The following is a 27,125-nucleotide window of genomic DNA, read 5'->3' as shown; positions in this document are numbered from 1 at the left end:
TAAGATTCTGAATGAAAAAAATACTTTTAGAAACCATTTAAAACTATTTCATCTAGTGGCATTGCATATTTTTAGGTCTTCCATTGTTCAGTATAAGCTCAAGGAATAATACAATTTCAAAAAAAAAAAAGAAAGAAAAAAAAAAACATGCACTTTTACATAAAAACAAGCATGGGATTACATAGAACAAGCATTCCCTCTAATATTTCTTTCTCCAAAAATTTATTAGCTGAGAAGTTGCTATCCCTACACTTCCTCCTTGTCCTTGGAAGTGAGTTACAGAGAAGGAAACCTTCTTGACACAGCGCTTACAGAAGTGATAGAATTATCTGGAGACACAGTTTTTTAATATTTGCTTACTATACAAGAGGCAAATATCCTTTCTTTCTATGAAAACATTATTGTGTTTATTTGACTAGCATAATTATGAATTACAGAATGTTTTGGTGTTGGGGTTTTTTTTGTTTCTTTTTAATGACACACATTTTCTATATTCCTCTGTCAGTGCCTTCAAGGTTTTTCCCCATAGCTTTATTGGATTTTATGTATTTAGTTACAGCAGATTATGATTTCTGTGGCTAACTTTTTAACTGTCTAACTGTTTAATGGAAAAGAAATTTAAAAATCAACAAAAATGCCAATGCATATTCACATCCCTTCCAAATAATTTAATTTGTAGAAAATGAAGAACAAAGCCATGTTTGTCCCTTGCCACCAGAACTCTTTAACATAAAATTCACCAGAGCTCAACAGCTGTGAAGCCACAGACACTATTCCATATCCTAAAGGAAAAATAACCAGTCTGAGGCAGCTCTAAATAGCTCCCTGCATATCTTCAGTACAAGTTCTCCTTTCCTTGGAAATAGTCTATGACTTAGTCCCAGTGTTTTCCAAGCAGTATCTGGTTAGTTATGCCTAGAAAAACAACTGAAAACAATGTCAACCTGTCCAGAAGGTACTTAAAGGAGCTGAACTTCCCAAAATGAAAAACTGCTTTTTGTATGCCCTTAAGTATGAAAAGTAGAGTAGGCAATGAGTTTCTGGGATGAATGAGGTACTGAAGCACAAGAATTGATTACTGTGACCAAACAAGCAAAGCAGACAGGTAAGGATACAGAAATCATATCAGTGGCTGTACCCACACTGTAGTAATCCATAAGATATTGCACCCCATCTACCTCTACATTCTGCAAAATAAATGCAGCTGAGCAAAATTACAGTTGTAAATACCAATGGCACTAATCCTGAGCAAGAAAATGAGTTCACAGCTAAGAGAGGATTAAGCAAAAAATATGCCTATTCCATTTCTAGCTATCAGACGCATTTTGCATGACTTTAAATGAGCTGCTTCACTTTTCTGTGCCTTAATAACCACAAGATGTTTGCCACTTCCAGAACATTCTACAGCCTGTAAAGAAATATGCTGTTCTTTCTATTAAATATTTCACACGAAATAATTAAATAGAAATTGGAGTAAAGAGTGTGAAAGCTCCATGTACCTTACCAGCATAAGGGAAATCTGAGCTACAGCCCTTGTTTCAATATCTTAGATTGAGCAATATTATGCTTGCTGCCTGAACACCTTGGAGCACAACACACGTTAATGGCATCTGTGGAATAAGCAGAAAGCACAATTCCCTCTCTCACATCCCAGTTGTTAGGCATCCTCACAGAAGCGTTTGATTTCCTCCAGGCAAAAAAAATAACCTGAACTGTCATTCTGGAGATGAGACAAAACATTGAGAAACTGGATAATAAGATGGCAGCTGCCTCAGCAGTGAATCCTCTGTTCAAGGAGACCAAACTATTTATTAGGTGTGCTTGGCCAGCTCACATGGATTTGCACTCCACTGGTTCAATCAGGCAGGAGAACACACCAAGGGCAGAACACTGGGGTTCAATGCACCCAAACAGAAGGTGTATCTCAGTACAGTGCTTTTGGCACTCAAGAAATATTGGCACACTAATCAGAGGTATCCTAGAATGCTGGCAACAGCTAAACTTTTCAAAAATGGGATTCCAGTGCTATATGCTTAGAATCACAAGATATAGGTTCTCGTATGCCAAAGATTTGGCCCCAAACAGCCACTTAACTATAACTGGGAAAAATAAATAAGTAATAAAAAAAATACTGATTTTCCCTCCAAAAAGAGCATATTTGGAAGAAAAAAAAAAAAAAAGTAGTAGAGTATCATTTTAAGCTTCAAAGAAAAGTACTCTGTGTCGAAGATATAAACTCTGTTTAAACCCTTAGATTTCTTTCCATTACCCCTCTCTACAATGCCTGAAAGGCTGGAGAGCAGGAGTCTCTTCTCAGGTTCTGGTGTGAGTCAGAGTAATCTTGAACCTCAAGAGAAAGAAAATCAAGGTAAATAATTAACCTAAGCACGGAAGGTTAATCTTGTTCATGATTTTTTTTTTTTTAATTGCTATTTTCATCCAAATACAGTGTAGTAGCAGGCTTCTTATTTCAGACATCAAACAGCCATTCCCACAGAATTCACAGAGCAACCTGCTCTGTGTTTAAAAACAAATAAATAAACAAACTAACAGGCCACCACCAAATGCTCTCCTTTCTGAATGCACTGAAAAGCTAGAAAACCAGATTCACCAATAAATTCCAGCTGCCTTGCACTCCTTTGGCAACTCAAAACAGCTGTAAAGATGGTTTATCTGAGTTTAGCCAAGTCTACAGAACATCATCAGAGCACAGAGAAGTCAGGATTTTCTCCTCAGTCTCGCTGATAAAAAATATTACACTGCTACTACACAAAGCACAGAGAAATAGCATTAAAAATAGTCTTCCAACTGTTAAATACTGTTAATCTGGACTAATCACTTATTCCATAGAAGGATGGGAAAAAGTCTCCATTTTTTGTTCATCAGCTGTCCCTCTTAAAAATCTTCTGGGTGCCTCTTTAAAAATACTCAGGACAACATAACTACAGTTACAATGCTCCAAAAGTATCAATTTTTAATGATATTTGAATGCATTTTGTTATACCACATATTTGAAATATGAAAATTGGCAAAGCTGCCCCATTGTAAACATAAGGTATTTTATACAGGGGCTATATATTTAAAATATATGTGCAATAAATTTTAAGCAAATATATTACAAAGATATAGAAATCTTATATTTTTTCCATATGGAAAGAAATGATCCCAGTTACAGCCATTTTATTGTTCACTGCAGACAGTTATGTGAAGCAGATTGCATTCATTTTATTTTTTCCTACAAATCTGGAGATTTTTTTGCAGATCCCTCACATACAGTTACCACAATAACTGAATCCTGTTGCAGTAACAGCAATGTAAAAGCTATTTCTTCAGCTCTATTGACCAAGAAGCATGTTTTAGTGTGAGCTCTTAAAAAACAGGAAAGCAAATCAGTCCTACATGGGTTCTTGTCCTTGGTCCTCAGAGATCATATCTTTATATCCTTGATTTAATCATCCTGTGTCTTAAGACTTCTACTTACAGATTCCTTTTGGTATTGGTAATACACACATCAGAAACAAGGTGACATTAAGATAACCTAGCGATTTAATTATTATTTGAAAACTCCTCTTACTATTAACAGATAAACTTCATCTCACAGCCAATTTATTGTTGCTGTATTCAACTTTTCAAATAAGGACTGAAATGTTGCTGACAGCACTTTGAATGATAGATTTTGCTTACTTGTAAAACAGCTTATTTCTTAAAAATAAATTCTCAACTGAAAGCAAATTTATTCATGCATTTAAATTTAAAAAAAAAGAAATCCATATTTGACTCTGGATGCAAATTTCCTAGCCTTTTCATGATGCTTGAGGTGCTCATAAGGCAAAGGTAAGGATCAAAAGGAAAACAGATGTGTTCTCCAATCGTAAACTTTCTCTTATACTTGTAAACAAATGTCCAGAGGCAAATCCATTTATAAAAGCTAACACAGGTTTTTCAGAAGATTTCTGACTGTGCCATCCCATCCCATTATTGCTGTTTTAAGTCAGCTGTTTTAAAGCTCCCATATCCATGTCATTAGAGAGTGGATCTGTCCTTTTTTGACAGATCCAAAATACCTGAGTGAGCTGAGCATGGAGTCATTTCACAACTTTTTCAGATGATAAACTTTACTCTGCATTAAAGAAATTCTTTACATTGTATTCAGACAAAATCTCACTTAGGCACTAAAGCCTAAGTGGTTTAAGGCACTAAACACCAGTTGCTTCACTGCTATGGAAAATCCCAAGTATTCAGTTTACTACATCAAATTTTGGAGCAACTCTCCTGTGGTTGATGCATCTCTGCTAGAATTATGAGATGAGGCAGTTGGGCTTATTCAGCCTGGAGAAGAAAAGGCTCAGAGGAGATCTCAAAATGGCCTTCCAGTACTTAAAGGGAGCTTAAAATCAGGAGGAAGACACTGTCTGGTAGCGATAGGACAAGGAGGAACAGTTTAAAATGAAAAGAGTAAAAATTAGTTGTTAGGGGAAACTTTTTTCACTCAGAAGATGGTGAGGCACTGGAACATGTTGCCCTGAGAAGCTGTGTATACCCAGTTCCTGGAAATGCTCAAGACCAGGTTGAATGGGGCCATGGGCAGCCTAGCGTTTGATTTTGTGGGCAGCAGCCCTGCCAACAGCAGGGGGGTTTGGAACTAGATGATTCTTGAGGTCCCTTCCAACCCAAACCATCCTATGATTCTATGAAATTCCATCACTATTGCAGACAGTTAATGACACTTGACACATCAGACTTGCTGAGAAATCCTCTTTGACTATTCTGCTTTTGTGCAACAATCAAATGAAAATAAACAAATGCAGCTTCTGAACAAACAAAAATATGGCTCCATAAAGACTCATTCAGACACCAACATGACCTTGGAACTACTAGGTCAAAAGATGACAGAAACTTGAATGACTTACACAGAAAAATAATTAATTACTTATTAATTTTTGAATCACTGTGCAATTAACAGCATCTTTAGTGTCAGTATTTTTTCTGCAGCTCTCAAAAACCTCATCTTCTAATGGAAATGTTGGAAGTTGGCATCTTCTGTTATTCGCTTGCATTTCAGTGGCATAGAGGACTTTCAAAAATCCTGCAGTGAATTAAGGTGTCATCAAGTTAAAAATGGTAATTGAATCACATGTGATAGTAAATATCCTGGCTTTAACCAATCCAGGTAAAAACAGCAGTGAATAGTGTCATGGGCTATACCTTCTGTCTGTGGTCACAGTACACAGCCATGGCCTTGGGAGTGTTTGTATGCTGGTTTTGATATGCATATAAAAACCTATTAGTTTCACTGTTATTTTATCACGCTAAGTAGAATGAGTTAAGACAGGTATGTCAGCATGTGCCAAATACCTCTGTTCTTATAACAGATTTACTCTGAAGATTAAAAGTCACACCGACTGTGGTGCTGGAAGCCAGTGCAGCCCAGTGGGTATGAGAGCCTTTGGAAACATCTCCCAAAATGGGAAAGTTCTGTAAAGACCTTATGTCTTTGTATATTTAAATGACAGGTATGATACACAAAACTCCATGCATATTTATATATATTTATACAGAGCGTGCATATCTGCAACTGTGTAGACATACATGATCAGCCATTATATAAATTTTAGAAATCTATGTTAGTCATACAATTGGACACCATCATCATTAATAGCTAAATCATGTTGCAAAACTTATATTAATCTGTATCAGAGCTACATAAACTATCATAGATCACAGAGTTAAGTTCACATTTGGATTATTTTTGGGGGGAAATCAAACACTGTTATGATAAAATGTTATTTTTGAGAGAGGAACAGTAGCAAAACAGTATCATCTTGGACAGCTTGACTCAAAAGTATATACTTACTAAATTTCATTGCTATAACAAGACCAATCCTCACACTCCATCAACTCTCCCCAGAGAGCAAACCAGTTGTGGCTCTGTCTCTGACAGTGCTTCAGGACAACGTTCCTGGAGTGAACCATCTTCTTATGCAACATCTCTCTGATCATGTAGTCTGCAGAGCCTGTCTCAGAGAATAAGTTCATGATAAAACACCAAGGAAACCATATGATGGTTTATGCATACTGATTCAGAAGAATCCCTGCCTCTTAGGTGACACAGTTTAAATGAATACCCACCAATTATGAAGAAAACAAGTGAAAACAAAAACTAATACAATTTTTTCTAAAGGATTAAGCTATATCTGACTATTCTTTTACTGCAGACAGTGATAAAACATTCACAAACAAGGGAGAGCAAAATCCAAGCAATGCTAAGCATTTTGGAAAATCCCTCCTGTATCATTAAGCAAGCTTAATTTAGGTTTACTTTTCTGGGAATATTTGTGCAAAGTATTTTTATGAACATAAACGTTTGGGAGGAAGTATGTATTTGGCTAAGGGCAGCACTCAAACAAATACATTTGCATATAAGCCTGTAAATATCTACATTAATGTGGATCAGCAGTGAAACTGCTCCTTTGACCACCCTGTCTGTAAAGCAATGTCTTCAAGCAATGTGACCAGAAAAAAATTAAATGTGAAGCTTGTAGGTCAGCCAATAAATCTGGCTTATGTCTTCCTGTCTTCCTTAGACAGGAAGGAACTCAGCTATTTTTAAATCTGGTGTCCAGGTACATAGCCAAAAACAAATGCTACTCCTTTTGGAGAAGACAGGAAAAGGTTTTATAAGTTCTATAGATTTCCCAAGGCTGACTAGTCTACTTTCTCTTTGTCCTTGGGGTGTTACGTATGCTCATCCTAGGACAATTTATTTTCCACTGTTTTTGGGGGGTTTGTTTTTTGTTTGGGTTTTTTTGTTGTTTTTGTTTGTTTGTTTTTAAAGAGCTTCTTTTTCCAGTTAGAAAACTGGAATTACACTATTACATTTAAAAAAATAAAAAAAAAAAAAGGAAGAAAAAAAAGACTAAATTCTGTATTTGCAGAAGTCAAAACAACATTTGCTTCAGACCATTTACAAACTATTTCCATATCACAAACCTATTCAGATTATCGCCTGTATTCATTTCAAAGAGTAGATAGTATCATTAGTATCATAGTTTTTTGTCTGTTTTTTTTTTTTTTCATAATAGATTCAAAATAGGGAAAAAAGATTAATTCTGAACACTTTATTCCAATAATTTGTTGAGGACTTTTTTGTTTTCTTGGTTTTCTAAATTGTTCAGAAAAAGACCTTGATTTCATCTTGTGATGAAATCACATTCATCTAGCATGGGAAGGTAGCATCTCAAGGGCAGTGTATACTGCCTCCAGCAGAAATATCTTACATCCAGTCAGTAACTAATTCAGATCCAACCAATGCAACTTTTGAATCTCTTCCCATGCAGTCATTTTGCCAATTTCAGTGGATTAATAAGATGTTAGAGTTGAGAATGGGCTTTTGAGGCATGAAACAATGTAATCCTTTTATATTCATGAAGATAAGGGTTCTGTATAATTCAATATTTTTCGGATTTATAAAGTTCTATCAGCAATAAGGACGAAAATATAGAATGAGCAAGTTTTTCAGATATAGGGGGGACTACAATTAAGTGACGGATTTATGTGTATATAACAATAGTGTAGATTCATTACACATAAATAACACTTTACTCCAGGCCTTTTCCCTTGAAGAGTAAATAAAAAAATCTCAAGCAATTCATCAAGAGTATGCAAAATCAATAATTAATAATTAAGTATATATTGGCTTCAGAATCAGACTTTCACTAATTTTCAAGACAAAATTTGGAATTCAATTGAATTTATGCATAGAATATGGCATCGAAAAAACAACAGAAGCAGCGGAATCCCTCAGTGCTTCATTGCAGATTATATTGCATTCTATCCAGTCTACAAACAGAAACCAGTATTCATTTACCGGCACATTAATTTGTGCAATGACTGTTCAGCTACTGATGATCCACAAAAGCTACACTGACCACCCAACCTCACGCTCTGGCACTAGGCAACAACAGCTCTGAACACAGTAATGCTATACTCACACCTTGCTGACTGTAAATCATTTCCTCTGCCCACAGCCATCACCTGGGCCACCAGGATCAGAATAGAGCAGCAAAAAGACTGCTTGACAAGGCAGATGGAAGGCACTTTGTTTGGAAGACATCACTGACTTAAACACATTTAACTGTGCCAGAGGAGACATGAGTATTTCCGCCTTTACATTTTAAAATTATTTTCTTTGTGCTAAAGAGAAGGTCACAGCAGAGCTCCAAAATGGATTGAGCCCTTCTGAATGAGAAAAGTTCAAAGCTGTTTTCCTAGAAGGAATGGTAAGAGTAAGCCAAAAGGTAGGGCATGAGGTGGTCTGCAGGCCAAACAGACATTTACCAGCAGTCTGAAGAGATTACTAGACATGCTGGCAGCAAGCAACCAAGGTGAGATTGTCTGAAGGAGTTGAAAAAGCGGTCTGAAGTCTAAATAGAACATTTGAGAGGTTTATAGGAAAATGCTTTATGACCCTATGTTCTCTAATAAACTTTTCTCATTATAAAATGGTAATGAAAGGATTCAGTTTAATAAATCCTTTGGTATTTGATATAAAATATAATATTGAATAATGAGAAAAGAAATGTTCTGCTCTTTTTTTCTTTTTCTTTTTCTTTTTTTTTTTTTTTCCCCTAAATGGATGGTGCCAGAAAATTATTAGGAAAAAAAAAAAAAAAATGCACTGAAAACACTTCTCTTGTGAAGAGCTGAAAACATCTAGACAAAAAGATTGTCTACAGTGGGCAAAATGAAATAAAATCCAAAGAGCCCACCCAGGGAAATGAATGCAAAAAAAAGTAGAAAAAATTCTGACAGGGCAGTTCTCTGTCATAACTTCACCTAGCCCAGAGATCAGCAGGGAGGCCTGCAGTGCAGCTAGTCCCCATTCCATTGCTGTCACACAGGAGTATATCAATGCAGCCATTTTATAGGCTTAGCAAAGAAGAGAAGTGATGAGAGACACTAACAGCAGAGAGTGATCTGATTTGTTTTCCCCAGAAATTTGGCCTTTCACGTTTATCAGTAACATTTTGCAGTACTTTCTGGAGAACCACAAAAAAAACAAAGCAGAATGGCTAGTTCTGAGCTGCTTATGCCACCCAAAAGGAACGCATGAGAAATTAAAACCCAAAAGGCAAAAACAATGCATTTCCCATCCATGCAGTACAACGTGAAGCATAAAACATTCAGCTCACACCAGGATGCTTCAGGATGCAGTTGTAAAAAATGAGAGTACTCAAGGGAAACAGACGCTTTCTGGGGGCTACAAAACTTACTGTTTTATTCCAATTTATTCAGAAATACTGTGTTCTCTCATTGTCCTTTTCAACTCAAAAGAAAGTGCTTAGGCTGTGGTTCCACAACACAGTAAATTCACTTTTGAGCTCCAACTACCAGACCTTTGTTTCCCATGTGGTGACCACGTGAATTTCAGCCATATTTGTCAGGATAACAGAACTGTAACTGTGCATCCAATGTTGATCCAGATCCAATTTGTTCTTCTGCAGCCCAGTAAAACACCTATCTCAAATTAATGACAATAACATCAGTAAAAGAAAATAGCATTCCCAGCTTGGGTCAGAATCCAGAGAATCACAGGAACTCTTTTGTGTTGAGGAATATGGTTTAGTGAGAACTATTGGTGGTAGGTGGATGGTTGGACTGGATGATCTTGTAGGTCTTTTCCAACCTTGGTGTTTCTGTGATTCTGTGACTTTTTGTAACTGTATTCCTATCCTGTAACTCACACGTAAACCAGTTATTGTTCTTTATTAGCTCATTCAGTGGCAAAAACACAGTGACTTATCTAAGATAGAAGGATCAATAAAATCAAGAGGTCATAGAAGAAAGCTGGAAAATCCTATTGGCAACAATTACTTTCCATTCTTGTCCTATTGACAGCTTTCCTTATATTGTCAAATTTCTTACAGGAAAAAGTAACTCTCTAAAGAGTAGGACCAAAGAATTGTGTGGTAATTCAAAACAAGTCAACTATTAGACAGGATAGGACTCACATGCCCAGGTTAGGGCTGCCTCTTCCAGAACGATGTGGAAGAAGCAGACTCTACAGGAAAGAGCTGACTCAGTCATCCTCTGTCTTCAGTAACTGAGCTGCCTGAGGCAGCAGCTGCTTGCTCTTTGCTTAAGAACAGTTCTCCACTTGATTATCCTTCAAGCTGGAAAACTTAGTGCTCTGGTCTTAGAGCTTTGACTGACACACACAAATTTTCATTGCTATAATGTTATTTTCCATTCATCCAAAGTACCTCTCTCTGGTGGTTTAAGCATTGCACATTAGCCAGAATAATTTCCTGATGTGTGTTTTGCTTCCCGGAAGCAAGCAGCAGCCTTACCTGTCCCAAGTGACAAGTAAGCACTCAGTGACTATATATACACAATGAAAAGACAAGACCATTATGAATCATACTCCAGGTATTCAGTGATCCTTACTGAAATAATGTTTTTGTCCAGAGTTTGAGGTTCCCAAAATGCTGTACCTCTTCTCTAGAAAACAAGATTAGCAGTTCAGAACTAAGTACAAAGGCTGTTGTTGTCCTATTAACAATTGGACTGGTTTGAGTTCTTTATAAAACTACATATAGGGAAGAATGGAGAAGTACAGAGATGGGGGATATCACCACTCTACGGATACCAAAATGTCTTAGGTTTGCAATACATCCCATAACAGATTAGAATTAAACTGGCAAATTTTGACAGGAAATTCAAAAGAGAAAGTAACATTCACATAACCAAATAAGGCATCAATATAAAACAAGCAAACAAACAACAACAACAAAAAATACAACAGGACAACATTGTGCAGGTAAGAAGCTAAGATGAAAGGCAGGGGGAAAGTTGGGCTGGCTGAAAAACTAATTCAAATAAGCAATAGACAAGTTGCATCAGACAAGCAGTAGTAATGATGATAAATTTGCACTATTCACAGACGCACATAACATACACGCAATATAGAGTGGCCTAATTCAAAACCTCAGTGTCTTCTTTCTCACTCCTGCTCTTTTCCAATAGTACAGATGGGCTGAATTTGTACAGGAAAGCTTGCATCATTGTGTTTTTGATGATAATTTGTCCCTTTAGGAATGTAGTGGGTTTGTAAGTTATACCTCTCACATTCTCTATTCAGATTCCTCTAGGAATTATGCAATTACCCAGTTTTTCACTTGTAGAAGCTTTGCTAAGAATGTATTATGCCTATAGATCTGTGTGTCAGAATTTTCTTCTAAGACAATACAGATGTTAGTCTCAATATATTTTTTCCACTTTTGAGGTCATTCAGACCAGGGAGTAAGAACAGAAACCTCTATTACTGTGGCCTTTAAAATCTTCAAGAGAATACTACTTGCCAGATCTTTTTTTCTTCTTTTTGCAGCATGAAGTCCACAAGGTAAAGACAGGTGATGAGCAAAACTGTCTACAGCTGCTATGTGACAAATGGAGTTAATCACTTAAGTACTTTCTCCTAACCCCTTTTACATCAAATAGCTATATAAGGTCATCAAACAACCTGGGAAAAGGTGGATTATGCCTTAAGCAAAATTCCTCTAAATAGTATATAACCCACTACAAAACAGCCCACAAAGGCTGCATTTGAACATCTCTTAACAGGTACCCGAACATACCCAAAGTTTCAAAATTCCACTCAAGAATAACATGTAAACAAGGTATCAGAAATTTTACTTTTCGTTATCAAACATGCATTGCTGAAATTAAGTCTGATAAATGTATTGCAAAACTCAGAAACTATCTGTGTGGTCCAAGTGATAAAGAATTAAGGTGTATTAAAAAAAAAAAAATCTGTGAGGGAAACTAAAGCAGCCATGCAAAAGAAAATAAGAAATGACTTGCAACTAATCAGGGAACCTGGCAGTTTAGGTGTATTTTATTCATCTTCTAAGTCACCAAATCTTGGAAAACTTCTCTCCATGTGTGCCACAACTTCACACAATTTTCTTTTCTAAATGCTCATCATTTGAAAAAAAGATATTTAACAAGGCTTCCAATAGCAGTGTTTTTAATAAGATAGTCTATACCATACAAGTTTTCTTAACAGTGCTTGCTCACAGTAAAGCATGGAATTTCCATATTTAAAAATAAATAAATAACAATTAACAGAATAGTTATGTGCATCAGTAAGACACCTCTGAAAGGGGAGAAGGATGGTTATGGCTGAAGGAGAAAAGCCCAGAGAAGCATGTGAGAAGTGTGTTCTGGATAGGAAGAAAACTCCTGGCACCCTATATGGTGCTGCATTTTATGTAGCCTAACCCAGCTAGGATGTGAAGCGTTCTGATCCATTTTGTGTTAATTCGCTGATGAGACTGAATCCTTTCTACCAAGTTACAACCAAGGACAACTGTGCTCATCATTTCTCTATGCACAATTACTAGGAAAAATATACCTTCCAAAATCTTTCATTTGAATCTCTTTGAAGTCATCTCTAGTGGAATTTTCCACTTTTTGCTATTTGATCTGGACTACTGGGGATTAGTGAACTCTACTGAAATATCCCAGCTAGCAAAAAATGAAGCTAATTTTGACAGAGTTAACAGAAAAAGTTTCATGTGTACAAGTATTGTCTATAAACTATTGCCTTTATTTTATTCAGATTGGCTTACCTGATTTTCTTTAATCTAATCTTTCAGTTGCAATTCTCATTACCTATGATTGTTTTTATTCTAAACTGAGAGTAAATGGAAGTTGTTTCATGGAGCAGCAGTAAGAAATGTAATGAGGTATCTGCCTTGTGTTTATCTGTTTTTACTATTTGTTATGTAGTGTTATTAGAAGTGATGTATGTGGTAAACCTACCAGGAAAAAAGCCTGAATTCATCTTCTCCTATAGGATATTCTGACTCAGGAGTGCCACATGAGGTATGAAATTGTAAGGTTCTATTCATTCTTCTTCAAGGCCAGGCTGGATGGGGCTTGAGCAACCTGGTCTAGAGGGAGGTGTCCCTACATACAGCAGGGGAGTTGGAACTAGATGATCTTAAAGATCCCTTCCAACCCAAACCATTCTATGATTCTATGATTCTTTCTCAAAAAGGAAAAAAAAGAAAAAAAAAAAGGAAATTGCTGAGAGTTCTGGAAGCCATATGAATAAAATCACATTTTTACTTTCTAGAAGTTCTGGAATAATGCATTGAAGAAAAAAAAGGGCATAACCTTCTGTAACTTGTTTTATTCTCTTTTCAAGCTATTAAATATACTAAAACAGAGAGGATTTAATGCATTCCACTTTAGAAATAATAACAGAAAGCTTTAAGAAAAAAAAAAGAAGAAAAAAGCAAAATTATATGGACACAGTCAGCTTGGCACTTGCAGAAAATGATTTACTTGTGTTAGTACAGATTCTATCTCAAGATAAAATGATAATTCATTACACCCCATGGACTTCAAAGCTTGGTCTGACTAACATAGACTTAGCTATCTAATTCAGTGCAGGGAAATCTCATCTTGTCTAAGATGATCTGTGTGTTTAAATGCCCATCTGTTTCCTGCACACACAGGCCACATCACAATTCTGGAGGCTAGTATACAACATACTATGCTACAAACTGTATTAGGTGCAATCTTTATGTAATCATTTTCTACAGACCTTGCACACTAGATCTTCTGGTGCAAACAGTCTTTCATGTCTACCTTCTAAAAGACAACAGGTTATCCCGTGTATCTTGGGATACAGACTTTGGAACATTCACTGTATTCCTGTCTCATATGCTAATTTAACCAAAGTATTCTATCATATTTCCTTATTTCCTTATTACTGCGAGGATTCGTTTTGATGAATAAATCCAGATCTACAACATAGAAGTATTTAACATCACTGTATTTAAATCTGACAGTTACTTTGGGCCAGATTTAACACTAGTCTCTGCGCAAGCTTCTTATTAAATATGCTCCAAAATGTAAGTTAGGATTCAAAAGCACACATTATATTTTATTTTTCTTTCTTATGGAAGAAAGCATTTAGATAAGGCCTGCAGCTACAAACTGCTTACACCAATTTTGGTTAACCTATATGCTCATGCCCTATAAGAGTGGCTCATCTCACTGTCATTGTCTCATGTTGTGGTCTATTGTTCTATGTTTCCCATGCCTTTTTACTAGCTGAGAGAAAATAACCTTTATGTCATTAGATCAATCTGATTATTTTTGGGGTGAAGTCTTTGTTGCCGTCGTTTTGCCTCCTGAAGCAGACAAGCATTTATCAGCTCCTGTTAGGCATCTGGAAAAGATTCCAAGCACATAAGGTGAGCCTTCTCCCTCTGATCTCTGTTCATCATTCTTAGTCCAGACATTCTGTAGTGTAAATCCACATAACTCTACTGGAAAACTGGTAAACATTTTATAAGGATTTACACTGAATTTCACCAGATGAAGGCCCATCCTCCTGAGGTTTTATTAGGTATTTGAGTCCTTCAGTCTTCTCTTGGACTTACCTTTCCCATAATATTCTGCTATATTAATTTCATCCCTCCCTGTACACACAGAACTACAGCAAGAATTGTTCTTTATCCACATTGCATATAAAAAAAGGCACGGTTTGTTTGGACCAAAATACTTCCTTCCTAAAACTATGTTTACATTAGTCTTTGTGAGCTGTAGATTTACTGCTCTGTTGGTGAAAAAATACTTAGACTTGAGGAAATTTTGTACCTAGCTTCAGTGAGTTCTTGGAAATGTACATAACTTTTCCTGTCAATTCCTTCTAGGTTACATTCAACTGGAATTTGGGTGAAAATACAGAAGATATCAGTCTTTTACTATGCACCACAGCTATAAATTTCCAAAACCTTCCTTATTTCCTAAGACACACACATTTTCTTTCAGATACATTAAAAGTTTAAGTTACAGACCTTAGAGTCAATACCTTATTTTACTTGTATAGCTGAAAGGAAGCAGTGTGTCTATCCAAGATGGCCTTCTCCATACGACAGACCACAGAACATGACTAAGTTTTGCATTAGAGCTACAGCTTCTACACAAGTTACATGTTTTTTAGAAAGAGGACTACTTCTGATTTTAAAAAAATAAGCAAAGAAGAAATCATTCTCTCTCTCTGTGACATGTGCTTTTGACACAACTACATAATATTTATGCTCATAAAATGATTATGGCTGGAACACAGAAAGTACTATCAGCCCAATTAATAACAAAAAAGGAATGTTCTACATGCAATTGAACGATACTTTTAATAATAACTTGAGTTTCTCATCTGGAATGCAGGTCACGTGCAGACAGAGGACTAATACGATTTCAGTTCTACATAAAACTCACGGTATTTTTTATCCACTACATATATAGTACATACGTCATGATTTATGAGCATACTCTTACCACCTTCATGCTTCACACTACTGCACAAGGCTAAGCTGTACAAGCTGGCTTACTGCCTTCTGCAAATGCTCTCAACACCACTAAGCTTTCTCAATACACAATCTAATAAATTCAGCTGTAAAAGGACATTCAAGTGACCAAATACAAAACACTCTCTGGAGAAATAGGATTAAATTCCACAAATTTCCTATGAGACAAGCTTTCTAAAAATTATTTCTCAGCTTACTCATCTGCCAAACAACACACCACACTGGCAGAATAATCCACATTATTATTTACAAAGTAGAGATGCAACCCTCTGCCACGCTGACATTTAGGATAACAGTTCTTCATTCTGCCACAGACTTTGTGTGAATTTAAGCAAGTTGTAGATTCATTGTGTCTCAGTCCTTCAGTTCTAAAATGGAAACGATCTCTCTTTATCCTCTTCTAATTAGCAAGATATGCAGTCATAAAGCAGTATCTCAGAAGCTATAAATAGAACCTCTATACCCTGAATAAGAAATAAAGCTTAAAATCGTAGGATCATAGAACTATTAAGGTAGGACGAGACCAGTGAGATCATCCAGTCCAACCACCAACCCAACTCCAATATTCTCATTGAACGATGTCCCTCAGTGCAACATCCACGTGTTTCTTGAACACCTTTAGGAATGGTGATTCCCCCACCTCCTTGGGGAGCCTGTTCCAATACCTGACCAGTCTTTTGGAGAAGATATTTTTCCTAATATCCAATCTGAACTTCTCCTGCCACCATTTGAGGCCATTCCCTCTCATCCTATCACTAATTACCTGAGAAAAGAACCTTCCTATTCCCAGGCAGATCAATGATGAACAATTCTCTCATCTTGTTGTCATCTGCAGTCTTACTGAAGATGCACTCCTCATCCAGACTGTCAATAAATATATTATATTAAAGAGGACTAGCTCCAGTACTGACCCCCAGAGAATACACTCATGTGAGCTGGATTTAATTTCATTCACTACCACTTTCTGTATTCTGCCCTCTGGCCAGTTCTTTACCCAATAGCGTGTACCTGTCCAAGCAATGGGCTGCCAGCTTCTCCAAGAGAATACTGTGGAAGACAGTGTAAAAAGCTTTGCTGAAGTCTAGGTAGACTACTTTTCCCTCATCCACTAGGTGGGACTCTCAATCATAGAAGGAAATCAGGCTAGCTAAGCAGGACCTGCCTTCCATGAAACAATGCTGGCTGGGCCTGGATCACCTGCTGGTTACACATGCTGCACGATCATCACAGTCAGGATGATCTGCTCCATGATCATCCCTGATACCAAGGTAATTCTGACAGACCTATAGCTATCTGCATCCCAAATCTACTTTCTAGCATAAACAAAAGAAAATAGTAAAAGTTATGATTTCAAATTTAGATACTTATGTCTGTGTTCACACAACATGTAAGTTTTTAGAAGTAAAGTGAATTTAGAAGCTCTCTTTTGCCTTTTTCCATAGGCTCAGGATGTCCACCATTTGCTGCTGTCTAAAAGGTGCCAACTTCTTTTTCAGTTAATTCAGGCAGTAAATAAGCTGCCTAAGGTAAGACGGGATGCCTGCTTACTCTCCCCAAAATACATAAGAAAACTCTGTTCCAATAAGTGAAGATATGAGATTTTTAATACAAAATAGACAAAATAGACTTCCGATGCAATAGGTATATAGATAACACAGTCTGTTATATTTAAATGTGTAGTCTTAAGACATTAGCTTCCTGCCTGAGAGTGGGATTCCTCTGGCCAAGAAATCTCGAGCATTTTGAAGAACTGAATCTGCTCTGTCAAGTTCACCTTCACAAAAGAAAAGTTTCTCAAGCTTCTCTAAATCTCTCTTTTAATTGGATCTAGGCCTTAATGAGCATTCTCTTACATTGTTGTCTGATCAGTACTCATACTCATGTTGTCATAAAAGCTTTTAGATATTCATTAATGGTTTTGACATATTTCTAGTTTCCCATTAACGGGATTGCTCACTGCAGCTGCATACCACACTTTGTGCAGAAGTAAATTCTCCATTACTAATAGCTCAGATCATAAGAAAACCCCACTTGTCATAATTCCCTAGATTCCTCCATAGCTGTTAATGGCCTAAGAATCAGCCTGAAGTCTTCACATTCTAAAGTATGAACAGCAAAGAAAGCCAATGTGCTTCATCATAAAGGTCCTGGAGCAAGCTGCCTCCTCCCTCTAGTACAGTAGTTGTTGGAGACCCTATCTTGCCGATGGGAGTGTAGCGAGGCCATCTAGTTCTAGTTACCTCCAATGCCTCCTGCACACATTGACACACTATCCCAACCTCCCAGTTATCATGATGCCTCTTTTGTTCCTTGGGTAATCAGTGGTTTACTGAAGTGTTCCTTGCTTAAATTTTGAATCTTACCTGTGGAAAAATTTTTCTACAACTTACGTTCTCCAAAGTCAAAGCTAGCCTGGATTTGAAAATGGAAAACACTTCTGTAAAATGCTTCCACTGGGGTTTTGGTGGTGACAAAACAGAAAAGGGAGAGATCAAGTAGGAACATTCAATAATTAATCAGAAGTTCAAGATGCCTTCTTCAGTTACTTAAAGGCTGAAGGCCATCCCTGAGCAACTTATCTGATTGCATTTTTGGCCTTTGGTTGTCATTAATGTATGCACTTTACTGCATGCTACAGATTAAAGAATCTATTTCATCACATATAATTCCCTGGTAAGCTATGTGAAACATAACAACAACCATAAGAAAACATCATAGCACCAAAATTTTTATCCCTTGGGCATGCTGCACGCTGAAGAACTTCGCTGTCACTGTATGCACTGTGCAGAAAAAAAGAGTGTAAAAAGCATTTTGACTGTGCCATAGAATTGAAGCTACTGGTAAAATGCTTTCAAACTAAAGCATTTGAAAGATATTGTGAAAAATAATCAACTCTACTAATATTTATACTGAGATAGGTCCAATGAGAATTAGAGTCCTGAAAGGAAAAGCAGCACAAATTTAAGTACATGTGATTCAGAAATAGCGCTTGAAAGCTACAATAATTTTTCTGGGAATATGTCTTCTGACTGTACATCATTCCTGAGACAAAGGCTATCTTCATATCTATTTGTTCAGCACTACTGTAAAGCAGCCTACAACAACACAAATGATAAGTTCTCATTTGCAAATTACTCAAGACATATCCAGATAGAGGGGCATCTCTGGAGCCTCGCAAGAATCACTCGTATCCCCTACCAACAGCATGAGACTTTGGGATTTACAGGCAAGAGTCTGTGGCTAACCCTCTTGTTTTATTTTCTTTTTATGAGCATAACAATGTAGGTGGTGATGCTGGTGAAGAATCATGGTTAATACCTTTTATTCATTAAATCCTGCCTAACTGAGATCCTGCCTAACTGAGGGTAGACCAGCTGTTCCAGGAGTAAACATTAGCTGTTCTGAGTGAAGCTTTGAAGGGTACTTATCACAGAAAAGGGTACCTTTCACAGAAATCCAACCAGTACAGTATTTCACCAACCTCTATTGAGTGAAATAGCTTAAAAGTTTCTCCTTTCTCCTGCCTACCAGGAACAAATGGCCATGGAAAACCCAGACATCTGTTAAAGGGAAAGCCCTATCTGCCCCATATTTACTTTTCCAATTCTAGAGACACAGTAGTGTTGTTTATCCCTTCCAGAGCTCAAGGGAGATCGATAATCAAACTGTCCTATTTATGTGTCCATCATGTCCTTACACAAATCCCCAGTCCTTTTTAGCTTCACTTAGTGCTGTCTCATCCTCCAACATAAAATTACGCACAAAAGGAAGCCACCATAGAGTACTGAGCCTGTAGAACTACAATGGCTGCATTCACTTTTTCTCTTACATGGGAAATAGGAAAGCAAAGTGTTTTTTACATATTCAGTTTCTAAAATGATAATTGCTTACGTAACTGGATACATCAATTGTTTTTTTAGATGTTGACAGAAAGATTCTTCCCTTTACAGTAATATACATAATTGAGTGCTTCTGGATTCAGCTACAGAAATACTGACGAGTGCCGACACCCATTTTTCATGATTTGTCTTCACTCCAAAATGTGTCTGTGGCTGAACTGGCTCTACAGGATTGACAGAACAAATACGATACTGGCCATTATTTGACAGTTAGAGTACACCCGGACAAAACACATGAAACATCTTGCTATATTTTACTACAATTAAAACTTATTGGAACCAGAACCAATGCTGTATTAATGAATCCAAATCTTTATTACTGTGGTATTGGAACAGACAACTTCCAGAAGAGGAAATGGGAAGGCAGCCATCAACCTCAAGAGGACAAGGAAAGAAATACGTTTTCTGGAAAATCCTAATGAGGACATTGAAAAAGTGCACAGTCAAATGAAGATCTGCCAGTACACAAAAGGAAAGGGAAATTTCAGGAAACTTACTGCCAGATTCCAAACACCTTTTGTTTTCTTAAATTAAAGACAAGTGATAGTATTTTGCACAAGAAAATGAATTTTTTCTTCCCTACAACTGTTCGGTACAAATCTTTGTTTAATGACACTTCTTATTAATGCTCTTTTATGGATACTTTGCAAGGGAATAGAGAGAAATGAATGATACATAGTGCATACATGAATGGTTTATGTTGCAAACAGCTAAAAATCTATAAATCAATAGGTAGAGGAGCTATAAGCAACTGATCTAACTTACTGAACTCTTTAAATTATTTAAAGCAATTCATAATATTGATATATTGATTATCATATATAATATTGATAATAAATGATAATTTATTAAACCCTAAAATTACTACATGATTTCACATGCATATGTTCATTATCAGAGCTATACAATTCCTAATTTTATGGCAACCAATATTATTCCTCTTACAATTAGAAGAGGTAGAGAAGAAGAGGCAGAGAATCACTTCAGAAATTGAGAAAACTATTGCCACAAAAGTATCAACGAGAAAATCACATGTACCAAAACAGAAGGAAAGACAAGAATTAATCCATAGTATGCTGGAAAACTGTTAGACTTGGAAAGCTGTTAAGGGGGAGAGAAGGAGGGGGAAGGGACAAATATCTGAAGTGGGAAGTTTTCTAATACGAAAACCCCATAACTGCCCACGAAAAGCTTCATCTCAGGAACAAACAAGCAGTTATAAGTCCCCCAACTGAGTAGGGGGTGAGAGGCCATGTCTTAGATAACAGGTCGCAGACATGCAAGGATTTTAAGATAATCACCAACAGCTTGAGTTGCATCTAGATGAGAACAGAAAACTAGTGTTGGAACATCAGAGTAAGCATTATCCTCTCACAGAAGCTCAGCTCACAGATGGGAGTGCCCAGCTATAGTCCTTTTATTGCTGCTACTCCAAATTTCAAGGGCAGTGACTTTCAAAATGCAAAATTTCATTGTGGAGAGAAGTATGCTTATGACATGAGAAGGCTGAGAATTCCTCCCATCAGCTTGAACAGGCCTATTCTAACTCCTTTTTGACAAGCCACTATAGGCATTTAAAATCATTTCTTCATTCATGACCCCTGGATTTTTTCGTGCAATATTCAATAAGATTGAATACAGTAACGCAAGAGCCACATCTTATGGACATTTAGGTTACATGTGTGTGTACTAAAAATGTATGAGTACCTTCCTGTTTTCAGTTTAATTCTGCACCCTAACAGTACTCCGACTTCATCAGGATAGGCTTAGCTATGCTCTGGTCCCTTCTTCTACCTCTTAATTTCAAGGCATGGGAAACCCAGGTGCAAAGGCCATAAAGGAGACCCAATACCCTCCAGCAGACACTTTTTATGAATGACTGCACTAGAAAGGATTCTTCAGCCTGACAGTAGAGGCACAGCCAGAGATGCTCCTTCACAACTACTAATTTGCTGCTAAAAATTATCTTGTGTTTTTACAGTATATGAACTGACATTCCAGCCTGCATTTTTGAACCCACTGGAATGCTGTAGTAAAAGATATAAGAATTAACCCAAAACTAAATGTGAAACATGCGAAGTATCAACTCTTTGTTTCAAAACATGCTAGCCTGCACCCAGTAACATGCTCTCCAAGACACTACGTTAGCTTCCATTCACAAAATGGATTAATTGTATCCCATCTCCAAACATTTTTTCCACCATGTCTCCAAGCAAGCAAGCAAGCAAGCAAGCAAAATAAATAAATAAATAAATAAATAAATAGATAAATATCTGTTGCAACTAGATCCTTACCTGGTCAGAAAATAATGGCCAAATTCAACCTTGAGCACATAAAATTCATTAAGTTTTTTTCTAGGCAAAATACTAAGGCTGGAGAATCTATTTTTCCTTCTTTTTTATTTTTTCTAATTTATTTGTAACAGGATAAAAATTAAAGTATTAGTTTAATGACATTGCAGTTTGAAGTCTTCTTCAAGGTTTCCTGAAAAGTCCACAAGCAAAACAACAACAACAAACAAAAATCATTGTCTATTTCTTACATGTACAGATTATATGTAAGCAAAACCAGAGCTCCGTGTACCTAATTGAAGTGAACAGCAGACTTTGGGTAAAAGAACAATAAAACAAGAAGGAAAGCTAGTACTCAACCAATTCACTAACACAGAATTTGCCTCCCAGTGACCTATAACGTGAACACCATTCAGTCCCTTTACCAGCCATTCACAGCAGGATGGTGCTGAATTTCTTCAGACTGTTTAGAAGATACTGTCCACTTAAATTTCACTCAGAAATTCACCATTTGTTTTTTCTTCCTATTGTCTTCCAACAAAAAGTAACTTACCTTACATTGAGGATGTACAGATCTACTCTCTGTGTATGAAAGTACTGGAACCCAACAGCTTCAGAAGTATGCAGAAGAAAGAAGAAAATCTATCACAATGTAAGTAACCTGAAGAAAACATGCATATTAAACAACAAATGAGAATCAAATACTCTCCCAAGAAAAGAGAGAAAAAGATAAAAATCAGCATACTTGAACGTGAATGCTTTGAAAAATTCATTGAAGCTTTAACCCTAAAATTTGCCTTCAAATTTGCAGTTCCTGTGCATACCAACATTTATATAGATAATATATGGTTCCTTTCTCTGCCCAGTAATTGCATCCTTGGGATGACAAGTCCATGGCCACATTGGAAGCAAACCTTTAAGAACACATCAAGAAAAAAAATGGAAGTTTTCTTGCATCATTCGACTCTTACATTTTTAAATAGAATCCTTTTGCAAAAGTAACTAGTGATTGCTTTCTGGTGTGTTTTCCAATAAGAATGTGTCCTCCTTACTCAGTAGGAAAATCTATTAATTAAAAGTAATACCGTGTTTTCAATTTAAAATGTATCGGTTTAGATGCATGTACAGATACTTTTTTTCTTTAAGTACTTTACAACTTAAAGAAGTGTGCCACATTTTCTGAGGCACACTAGCGAGGGAAGTACCTAATGCAGCTTTGCTGTATATCACTGCCATCTAGTGGAGTTACCAGTGGGAGTGTGACTCCAGTATCCGTTTAAACATAACAGTATTGCTCCGGCTTTACTCATATTGGTTAGAAGTTATTTCAGTTCACAGCTCTTATTGTGTGGTATAGATCCTCCAAATCAGGAAAAAAATTCAGTTTATATGATGTGTTAAACGTATCACAATAATGAGAGACTTATTTATGTTGCAAATTATAAATTGCCCATTGAAGAAAGGCAATAATTTTTGGACAGCATTTTTTCCTGTGGAGATGAAAAGCTACGTACTTAGTTGATTAGAAAATCAACTATACTATTAAAACAGAATTAACAGTGACACACTTCATTATATGCCTATGACATTTAAATTCAATGAGATTCAATAGCTTGCACAAAAGTAGCCATTTCAGTCACTGCTGTTTCCTTCAGTTGCTTACAATAAGCTTTCCATGAGTACCTGATTAGGAAAAGCTTCTGACAATGACAGTAATCTAGGAAACATACACGCAAAATGTGTTGCATTATTATTAAAAATGGATATGCCTGATCTGCAAAGGAAATGTGACACTCACCGCCTCACCATGCTCACATCCACTGGTTGGCCTCTACCAGTGTTCTGCAAGCAGATGAATGTCAGTGGGTGCCATTGTTTCTGCATGGAGCAATTCAGCGACAACCATTTGCTGCATATGCACTTCCATATTCAATGCCATTCTGTCAAATTGCCCCTCTGCTACCACCTGTCACACAGCAACAGAACGAAACAGAATACTGGAGAGAAGGTTCAACCCTTACTGCAACACCAACATCTGCCTCTGATCTCATAAGTCAACATAATAAAACAGGAGACATTATTTCAGAGCATGCCTCATATACAAGTAAAAGTTAGATAAGGTGTAGAATCTAAGAAGCAGGCTGATAACACTTATGAGTAATAAATACAACCACCATAGCCTAATACGACAGTCCAAGTTGCACCTCCATTTCTTTTATTCTCTCGAGTTTTTGAAGGTAGTACAGTCCAGTACATGGCTTAAGGTAATTTATAAGCCCATGGCAAGGGTCAATATCAAGTAAATCTATATCAGACACAGTGCTCCTAACAGGGTACCTCATAAAGGTATACTGGGGAAAAAAAAAAGAAGAAGAAGAAGAAAAAAAAGTTATTACAAAGCCTACTCTCTAAGGAGGTCATTGAATTCAAATAAATTTCATAGGTTTTTCCTATGTAATAATTTAGGTGCGGTTAATATGCCCCAGAATATCAATAATGGCTAGATGCAGAGGTCATTTATTAACATTGTATCAATAGGATCTTTACAAGATTCAGGCTCCTTCTTCAAGATACACTGCATGCCAACAACTCAGAACATCAGTACTGTGCAGAAACCCACCTCAGTGCAGTTATTTATTTCAGACAGCTGACTAAGCAATACAACGTTAGCAAATGTCTTTGGGAGATACTCAACCTTCTGCCTCCATTTCAAGCCAAAACTAAGTTCATACTTTCTGAGAGAAGGAAAAGGCAACTTCCCCCAGCCACGAGAGGTTTTTGTATGAAGTATGATAGCATCACATTTCTTCTGAATAGTAACTGGGTTCAGTCTAATGTTCATTTCTTCTTTGCCCAGGGTTCATCATTTCAGTGAAACAATGGTGTTTTGTTGTGCTTACAATGGATCCAATAGTTTTCTGATATTTCAACAAAACTGAATGTAAGAGGATAAAAAATTAGTTTAACAAACCATGTAATTGTTTGAATATATCCCCCGTATATAACACAGATTTTACTACTATTTCAACTAGAGTGGATTTTCAATGAACTTGAGATAATATTATTTGAGTACACAAGATAAAAGCATTTCCACACAAATGAATATAGAAAAGCCTAACTCATTCGTTGAAAAATCTTCACTCACAGCAGTGGAGCATGAAGGTCAAATGGCTTCATACCATCAACTGGTGAGTGGTCTATTGTTTCCAGCTCTGAAAGATCCAGTAGATACTCTTTGAGGATCATCTGTGTCAGAAAGATCTGAAGTATTCATACTGGGGAGTGCTGTCATTTCGTCTCACCGTTTCAGACAGCCAGGTGAATTAAATGGCTTTCAGGAATCACACAGATCACAATGAAGAACTGTATTTAAAAAGTCAATAATGCGATCAATTTGGCTGGACAAAACATCCAAGTAAAACATGATTTAGCCTAGAGACCTAAACTGCCACTCTTTTAGACTAATCATTTCAGACTTGAAAGTGTTCGCTTGTAGGTACTAAAACATCTTGCTTATAAAGTAAGACTCTTGAGCAGCACTCTGCTTTTAAAGACATCTCCCACCTCCATCAATTTCTAATGAGCTGCTGCATCTTGTTTCCTCCACCCCCACCTACACATATAAGGAGTCAGATACAGATAGCAAATACGGGGCATAATAGGCATTAAATGGAGACCTCCCAGCTGTCTCCTGACAGTTTCATTGCATAATAATGAACTTTGCATGTCTTGTTAAGAACATTAAAAAAAAAAAAAAATGAAACTATACAATCCCAGTCTGCAGATTTAAAAAAACAAAACAAAACAACAACAAGAAAGTCCTATGATATATCTGTGAGGTTAGAATGGAGTCTTCACTTATTTGCATGTATGGATAGCTTTATTAGGATTGCTCTGATGTTTCCTAAATGCATAATATTTTATTTCTTAATAGTCATTCTCACTGAAAAATGATAGTTCGCTTTGAAAGCAGATTTATACTGCAGGCTCTTCATTTAAACCCTATGTAAAGAAATAAAATCTTTATGTTCACACACATTTGAGCTCCTACCTTCATGCATTTATAGTGTGTTACATTTCCCAGTTTTCCCATATTTAACGTTTTACAGCCTGTTCTCCAGATTCAGGTAGTAAAACATTTGAAGGCCAGAAAGCAGAAAGCAGGCAGCAGCTCAGTGCTTTAATTAGAAATGAATAAGCACAGAAATCTCCAACCTGTTCAGTTGTATAGACGTACCAGCAGAATCATCCAATAGAATAAGAGGGGAAAAAAAAAAGAAAAAAAAAAAAAAAAAAAGAGAAGGAACTATAAGGTGAATAGAAAAAGCTCAGGGTAGGAAGAAATAGCTATTTCGGTATTCTAAGCAGGCTTCACTTCCATTCTTTCAGATCTGTGTCTCCCAGACAAGATATGTGACACTTTTTGCAGGTGGTAGCATGGTTATAGTAGTATTTTAGTGTGTACCTGACAAGAACTTGTCCATATATTTGTTCATACGGAATTGTCAAAAATAGCTTACTAATCTATTTCACAGTTTGTGAAGTTTGACAACAGCTCCACATCCTTTCCTATTCACTCTCTCTTTCTGTCTCTCCCTCCATCATTCACAGTGTATTTCCTGAAGTGAAACATCAGATAGTATCATCAGTTGGGGACCCCAAGATAACCATCCTACAGCTCTCTGCTGTGCACTTTGCAGTATACTCAAGACATTTGTCTAACTCAATATCCTGCCTGTCCTGAAACAACCTTCACAGTCTACCACCTGAGGGCAAAACATAAAGTTGCATCCCCATTCTTGGACACATGGCAGGAATGCCTCCAACTTGCACACATACAGGCCATATGTGACTGACTTGCAGATCCCTCCAGTACCCCATAATGCACATGATGGAATATGACTGGGAAAGTGGACACCATAGACTAGAGCTTGCCCAGGAGCTAAGGGCTCAAAAAGCAGGTAGGCAAGAACTGACAGAAGTTGCTGGAATTATTTTGGTGAGCTTCATCTGGCCCTCAGTCTCAGGCTACTCCTTAAAATACATCACTGAAGTTTTCCTTCAGTCATTTCACAAACATCATGCTTTTCCAACTTTTACCAGTTGCTATCCTTGCATTTCTCTCTCACATTCTACCTTTATTTTAAATTACATTAATGTTGTAAAAGACATCCAAGATCATCTAGTCCAGCCATAATGACCTAACATTGATACCTTACAAGTGCTCAGCAGAACATGGCAATTACTGTTCAGGAGTCATTCTTTCCAATACGTCTCTGAACAAGATTTTTCCTTCACTACAACAGAACAATGCTGAGCACAGTTCAGTTTGCAATCCCCTCTGGCTCCTAGTTCTTTTTCTGAGCTATTGCTCACCAGAATATTACATATACAAATGCTTATGCAGCAGGTTTAGTCATTAAACTAACTTTCTTATACAAATTCCTCATGTTTATACAGAAAGTCAGGATGAGATCTCAGGCAGTTGAGATTCCATGTCCAACTAGTAACAGCAGCTAGCTTTAAACTGCAGCTTCATTCTTCATAGT

General features: G+C 36.8%; 1 long non-coding RNA gene across 1 annotated transcript in view; it reads right to left on the bottom strand.

Moving 5' to 3' along the window:
- LOC146544466 (uncharacterized) overlaps positions 1 to 26,167 on the bottom strand; it is a 58,349-nt gene extending 32,182 nt beyond the window's left edge. Inside the window, exons 1-3 of the long non-coding RNA XR_014882780.1 lie at positions 23,375 to 26,167; positions 22,130 to 22,237; positions 5,855 to 6,014 (exon numbers count right to left, since the gene is read on the bottom strand). This is a non-coding gene — a long non-coding RNA (uncharacterized LOC146544466). The remainder of the gene's footprint in view (positions 1 to 5,854; positions 6,015 to 22,129; positions 22,238 to 23,374) is intronic.
- Positions 26,168 to 27,125: the final 958 nt, after the last annotated feature.

Source organism: Meleagris gallopavo, chromosome 4 (assembly GCF_905368555.1).
Source record: "Meleagris gallopavo chromosome 4, MGAL_WU_HG_1.1, whole genome shotgun sequence".
Lineage (NCBI taxonomy): Eukaryota > Metazoa > Chordata > Aves > Galliformes > Phasianidae > Meleagris > Meleagris gallopavo.
Note: the sequence above shows the minus strand (reverse complement) of the source record. Positions and strands in the feature narration are given on the sequence as shown.